Below are 7,500 nucleotides of genomic sequence, written 5' to 3'. Positions count from 1 at the left end.
GGGGATTTTCAGGGGGTGGTAACCCTGGGCGTGGCTAGAGCCTCAAAATGCATATTCCCCTATAGGGGGGCAAGGTTTTCAAAAATGGGTGCCCCCTCATGTACACGCGCGTGGGTGTACATGGCCCCGTCGGTGCCAGCGTGGGTGGAAAATGGCCCGAAAACAGCCCAGCGGCAAGCGGAAGCGGCTAACGTTGGGCAAAACTGACCCGAAAAGAGTATAGCTTGGAAAATTAAGCGGATGCAGCCAATTGTTGGCGAAAACTAAGCGGATACGGCCAAGTGACGGTGAAAAATGGCCCGAAAACAGTCCAGCGGCAAGCGGAAACGGCTAACGTTGGGCAAAAGTGACCCGAAAACAGTTCAGCTGGGGGAAATTAAGCGGAAGCAGCCAAGCGTTGGGCAAAACCAAGCGGATACGGCCAAGAGTCGGTGGAAAATGGCCCGAAAACAGTCCAGCGGCAAGCGGAAACGGCTAACGTTGGGACAAAGTGACCCGAAAACAGTTCAGCTGGGGAAAATTAAGCGGATGCAGCCAAGCGTTGGGGAAAACTAAGCGGATCCGGCCCAGAGTCGGTGGAAATTGGCCCGAAAACAGTCCAGCGGCAAGCGGAAGCGGCTAACGTTGGGCAAAAGTGACCCGAAAACAGTTCAGCGGGGGAAAACTAAGCGGATGCGGCCACGCGTTGGGGAAAACTAAGCGGATACGGCCAAGTGTTGGGGAAAAATGGCCCGAAAACAGCCCAGCGGCAAGCGGAAGCGGCTAACGTTGGGGAAAAGTGACCCGAAAACAGTTAAGCGGGGGAAAACTAAGCGGATGCGGCCAAGTGTCGGTGGAAATTGGCCCGAAAACAGCCCAGCGGCAAGCGGAAGCGGCTAACGTTGGGCAAAAGTGACCCGAAAACAGTTCAGCGGGGGAAAACTAAGCGGATGCGGCCACGCGTTGGGGAAAACTAAGCGGATACGGCCAAGAGTCGGTGGAAATTGGCCCGAAAACAGTCCAGCGGCAAGCGGAAGCGGCTAACGTTGGGCAAAACTGACCCGAAAACAGTTCAGCGGGGCAAATTTTTGAAATTTTTTTGAAATTTTTTTGAATTTTTGAAATTTTTGAAGTTTTTTTGGGTTTTTGGACTTTTTTTGAATTTTTGAATTTTTTGAATTTTTTTGAATTTTTTTGAATTTTTTGAATTTTTTTTGAATTTTTGAAAATTTTTTTTTTTTTTTGAATTTATTTGATTTTATAAATTTTTTGTGATTTTTTGAGATTTTTTTGAATATTTAACATGGGTGATTTTGACTTGGGGGATTTTCAGGGGGTGGTAACCCTGGGCGTGGCTAGAGCCTCAAAATGCATATTCCCCTATAGGGGGGCAAGGTTTTCAAAAATGGGTGCCCCCTCATGTACACGCGCGTGGGTGTACATGGCCCCGTCGGTGCCAGCGTGGGTGGAAAATGGCCCGAAAACAGCCCAGCGGCAAGCGGAAGCGGCTAACGTTGGGCAAAACTGACCCGAAAGCAGTATAGCTTGGAAAATTAAGCGGATGCAGCCAATTGTTGGCGAAAACTAAGCGGATACGGCCAAGTGTCGGTGAAAAATGGCCCGAAAACAGTCCAGCGGCAAGCGGAAACGGCTAACGTAGGGCAAAAGTGACCCGAAAACAGTTCAGCTGGGGGAAATTAAGCGGAAGCAGCCAAGCGTTGGGCAAAACCAAGCGGATACGGCCAAGAGTCGGTGGAAAATGGCCCGAAAACAGTCCAGCGGCAACCGGAAACGGCTAACGTTGGGACAAAGTGACCCGAAAACAGTTCAGCTGGGGAAAATTAAGCGGATGCAGCCAAGCGTTGGGGAAAACTAAGCGGATCCGGCCCAGAGTCGGTGGAAATTGGCCCGAAAACAGTCCAGCGGCAAGCGGAAGCGGCTAACGTTGGGCAAAAGTGACCCGAAAACAGTTCAGCGGGGGAAAACTAAGCGGATGCGGCCACGCGTTGGGGAAAACTAAGCGGATACGGCCAAGTGTCGGTGGAAATTGGCCCGAAAACAGCCCAGCGGCAAGCGGAAGCGGCTAACGTTGGGCAAAAGTGACCCGAAAACAGTTAAGCGGGGGAAAACTAAGCGGATGCGGCCACGCGTTGGGGAAAACTAAGCGGATACGGCCAAGTGTTGGGGAAAAATGGCCCGAAAACAGCCCAGCGGCAAGCGGAAGCGGCTAACGTTGGGGAAAAGTGACCCGAAAACAGTTAAGCGGGGGAAAACTAAGCGGATGCGGCCACGCGTTGGGGAAAACTAAGCGGATGCGGCCAAGTGTCGGTGGAAATTGGCCCGAAAACAGCCCAGCGGCAAGCGGAAGCGGCTAACGTTGGGCAAAAGTGACCCGAAAACAGTTCAGCGGGGGAAAACTAAGCGGATGCGGCCACGCGTTGGGGAAAACTAAGCGGATACGGCCAAGAGTCGGTGGAAATTGGCCCGAAAACAGCCCAGCGGCAAGCGGAAGCGGCTAACGTTGGGCAAAACTGACCCGAAAACAGTTCAGCGGGGGAAAACTAAGCGGATGCGGCCACGCGTTGGGGAAAACTAAGCGGATGCGGCCAAGAGTCGGTGGAAATTGGCCCGAAAACAGCCCAGCGGCAAGCGGAAGCGGCTAACGTTGGGCAAAACTGACCCGAAAACAGTTCAGCGGGGGAAAACTAAGCGGATGCGGCCACGCGTTGGGGAAAACTAAGCGGATACGGCTAAGAGTCGGGGAAAAATGGCCCGAAAACAGCCCAGCGGCAAGCGGAAGCGGCTAACGTTGGGCAAAAGTGACCCGAAAACAGTTCAGCTGGGGGAAATTAAGCGGAAGCAGCCAAGCGTTGGGCAAAACCAAGCGGATACGGCCAAGAGTCGGTGGAAAATGGCCCGAAAACAGTCCAGCGGCAACCGGAAACGGCTAACGTTGGGACAAAGTGACCCGAAAACAGTTCAGCTGGGGAAAATTAAGCGGATGCAGCCAAGCGTTGGGGAAAACTAAGCGGATCCGGCCCAGAGTCGGTGGAAATTGGCCCGAAAACAGTCCAGCGGCAAGCGGAAGCGGCTAACGTTGGGCAAAAGTGACCCGAAAACAGTTAAGCGGGGGAAAACTAAGCGGATGCGGCCACGCGTTGGGGAAAACTAAGCGGATACGGCCAAGTGTTGGGGAAAAATGGCCCGAAAACAGCCCAGCGGCAAGCGGAAGCGGCTAACGTTGGGGAAAAGTGACCCGAAAACAGTTAAGCGGGGGAAAACTAAGCGGATGCGGCCACGCGTTGGGGAAAACTAAGCGGATGCGGCCAAGTGTCGGTGGAAATTGGCCCGAAAACAGCCCAGCGGCAAGCGGAAGCGGCTAACGTTGGGCAAAAGTGACCCGAAAACAGTTCAGCGGGGGAAAACTAAGCGGATGCGGCCACGCGTTGGGGAAAACTAAGCGGATACGGCCAAGAGTCGGTGGAAATTGGCCCGAAAACAGCCCAGCGGCAAGCGGAAGCGGCTAACGTTGGGCAAAACTGACCCGAAAACAGTTCAGCGGGGGAAAACTAAGCGGATGCGGCCACGCGTTGGGGAAAACTAAGCGGATGCGGCCAAGAGTCGGTGGAAATTGGCCCGAAAACAGCCCAGCGGCAAGCGGAAGCGGCTAACGTTGGGCAAAACTGACCCGAAAACAGTTCAGCGGGGGAAAACTAAGCGGATGCGGCCACGCGTTGGGGAAAACTAAGCGGATACGGCTAAGAGTCGGGGAAAAATGGCCCGAAAACAGCCCAGCGGCAAGCGGAAGCGGCTAACGTTGGGCAAAAGTGACCCGAAAACAGTTCAGCTGGGGGAAATTAAGCGGAAGCAGCCAAGCGTTGGGCAAAACCAAGCGGATACGGCCAAGAGTCGGTGGAAAATGGCCCGAAAACAGTCCAGCGGCAACCGGAAACGGCTAACGTTGGGACAAAGTGACCCGAAAACAGTTCAGCTGGGGAAAATTAAGCGGATGCAGCCAAGCGTTGGGGAAAACTAAGCGGATCCGGCCCAGAGTCGGTGGAAATTGGCCCGAAAACAGTCCAGCGGCAAGCGGAAGCGGCTAACGTTGGGCAAAAGTGACCCGAAAACAGTTAAGCGGGGGAAAACTAAGCGGATGCGGCCACGCGTTGGGGAAAACTAAGCGGATACGGCCAAGTGTTGGGGAAAAATGGCCCGAAAACAGCCCAGCGGCAAGCGGAAGCGGCTAACGTTGGGGAAAAGTGACCCGAAAACAGTTAAGCGGGGGAAAACTAAGCGGATGCGGCCACGCGTTGGGGAAAACTAAGCGGATGCGGCCAAGTGTCGGTGGAAATTGGCCCGAAAACAGCCCAGCGGCAAGCGGAAGCGGCTAACGTTGGGCAAAAGTGACCCGAAAACAGTTCAGCGGGGGAAAACTAAGCGGATGCGGCCACGCGTTGGGGAAAACTAAGCGGATACGGCCAAGAGTCGGTGGAAATTGGCCCGAAAACAGCCCAGCGGCAAGCGGAAGCGGCTAACGTTGGGCAAAACTGACCCGAAAACAGTTCAGCGGGGGAAAACTAAGCGGATGCGGCCACGCGTTGGGGAAAACTAAGCGGATGCGGCCAAGAGTCGGTGGAAATTGGCCCGAAAACAGCCCAGCGGCAAGCGGAAGCGGCTAACGTTGGGCAAAACTGACCCGAAAACAGTTCAGCGGGGGAAAACTAAGCGGATGCGGCCACGCGTTGGGGAAAACTAAGCGGATACGGCTAAGAGTCGGGGAAAAATGGCCCGAAAACAGCCCAGCGGCAAGCGGAAGCGGCTAACGTTGGGCAAAAGTGACCCGAAAACAGTTCAGCTGGGGGAAATTAAGCGGAAGCAGCCAAGCGTTGGGCAAAACCAAGCGGATACGGCCAAGAGTCGGTGGAAAATGGCCCGAAAACAGTCCAGCGGCAACCGGAAACGGCTAACGTTGGGACAAAGTGACCCGAAAACAGTTCAGCTGGGGAAAATTAAGCGGATGCAGCCAAGCGTTGGGGAAAACTAAGCGGATCCGGCCCAGAGTCGGTGGAAATTGGCCCGAAAACAGTCCAGCGGCAAGCGGAAGCGGCTAACGTTGGGCAAAAGTGACCCGAAAACAGTTAAGCGGGGGAAAACTAAGCGGATGCGGCCACGCGTTGGGGAAAACTAAGCGGATACGGCCAAGTGTTGGGGAAAAATGGCCCGAAAACAGCCCAGCGGCAAGCGGAAGCGGCTAACGTTGGGGAAAAGTGACCCGAAAACAGTTAAGCGGGGGAAAACTAAGCGGATGCGGCCACGCGTTGGGGAAAACTAAGCGGATGCGGCCAAGTGTCGGTGGAAATTGGCCCGAAAACAGCCCAGCGGCAAGCGGAAGCGGCTAACGTTGGGCAAAAGTGACCCGAAAACAGTTCAGCGGGGGAAAACTAAGCGGATGCGGCCACGCGTTGGGGAAAACTAAGCGGATACGGCCAAGAGTCGGTGGAAATTGGCCCGAAAACAGCCCAGCGGCAAGCGGAAGCGGCTAACGTTGGGCAAAACTGACCCGAAAACAGTTCAGCGGGGGAAAACTAAGCGGATGCGGCCACGCGTTGGGGAAAACTAAGCGGATGCGGCCAAGAGTCGGTGGAAATTGGCCCGAAAACAGCCCAGCGGCAAGCGGAAGCGGCTAACGTTGGGCAAAACTGACCCGAAAACAGTTCAGCGGGGGAAAACTAAGCGGATGCGGCCACGCGTTGGGGAAAACTAAGCGGATACGGCTAAGAGTCGGGGAAAAATGGCCCGAAAACAGCCCAGCGGCAAGCGGAAGCGGCTAACGTTGGGCAAAAGTGACCCGAAAACAGTTCAGCTGGGGGAAATTAAGCGGAAGCAGCCAAGCGTTGGGCAAAACCAAGCGGATACGGCCAAGAGTCGGTGGAAAATGGCCCGAAAACAGTCCAGCGGCAACCGGAAACGGCTAACGTTGGGACAAAGTGACCCGAAAACAGTTCAGCTGGGGAAAATTAAGCGGATGCAGCCAAGCGTTGGGGAAAACTAAGCGGATCCGGCCCAGAGTCGGTGGAAATTGGCCCGAAAACAGTCCAGCGGCAAGCGGAAGCGGCTAACGTTGGGCAAAAGTGACCCGAAAACAGTTAAGCGGGGGAAAACTAAGCGGATGCGGCCACGCGTTGGGGAAAACTAAGCGGATACGGCCAAGTGTTGGGGAAAAATGGCCCGAAAACAGCCCAGCGGCAAGCGGAAGCGGCTAACGTTGGGGAAAAGTGACCCGAAAACAGTTAAGCGGGGGAAAACTAAGCGGATGCGGCCACGCGTTGGGGAAAACTAAGCGGATGCGGCCAAGTGTCGGTGGAAATTGGCCCGAAAACAGCCCAGCGGCAAGCGGAAGCGGCTAACGTTGGGCAAAAGTGACCCGAAAACAGTTCAGCGGGGGAAAACTAAGCGGATGCGGCCACGCGTTGGGGAAAACTAAGCGGATACGGCCAAGAGTCGGTGGAAATTGGCCCGAAAACAGCCCAGCGGCAAGCGGAAGCGGCTAACGTTGGGCAAAACTGACCCGAAAACAGTTCAGCGGGGGAAAACTAAGCGGATGCGGCCACGCGTTGGGGAAAACTAAGCGGATGCGGCCAAGAGTCGGTGGAAATTGGCCCGAAAACAGCCCAGCGGCAAGCGGAAGCGGCTAACGTTGGGCAAAACTGACCCGAAAACAGTTCAGCGGGGGAAAACTAAGCGGATGCGGCCACGCGTTGGGGAAAACTAAGCGGATACGGCTAAGAGTCGGGGAAAAATGGCCCGAAAACAGCCCAGCGGCAAGCGGAAGCGGCTAACGTTGGGCAAAAGTGACCCGAAAACAGTTCAGCTGGGGGAAATTAAGCGGAAGCAGCCAAGCGTTGGGCAAAACCAAGCGGATACGGCCAAGAGTCGGTGGAAAATGGCCCGAAAACAGTCCAGCGGCAACCGGAAACGGCTAACGTTGGGACAAAGTGACCCGAAAACAGTTCAGCTGGGGAAAATTAAGCGGATGCAGCCAAGCGTTGGGGAAAACTAAGCGGATCCGGCCCAGAGTCGGTGGAAATTGGCCCGAAAACAGTCCAGCGGCAAGCGGAAGCGGCTAACGTTGGGCAAAAGTGACCCGAAAACAGTTAAGCGGGGGAAAACTAAGCGGATGCGGCCACGCGTTGGGGAAAACTAAGCGGATACGGCCAAGAGTCGGTGGAAATTGGCCCGAAAACAGCCCAGCGGCAAGCGGAAGCGGCTAACGTTGGGCAAAACTGACCCGAAAACAGTTCAGCGGGGGAAAACTAAGCGGATGCGGCCACGCGTTGGGGAAAACTAAGCGGATGCGGCCAAGAGTCGGTGGAAATTGGCCCGAAAACAGCCCAGCGGCAAGCGGAAGCGGCTAACGTTGGGCAAAACTGACCCGAAAACAGTTCAGCGGGGGAAAACTAAGCGGATGCGGCCACGCGTTGGGGAAAACTAAGCGGATACGGCTAAGAGTCGGGGAAAAAT

Source organism: Carex rostrata, chromosome 10 (genome assembly GCF_964058835.1).
Source record: "Carex rostrata chromosome 10, lpCarRost1.2, whole genome shotgun sequence".
In the NCBI taxonomy this organism is placed as follows: Eukaryota; Viridiplantae; Streptophyta; class Magnoliopsida; order Poales; family Cyperaceae; genus Carex; species Carex rostrata.
This window is presented reverse-complemented; position numbering follows the sequence as displayed.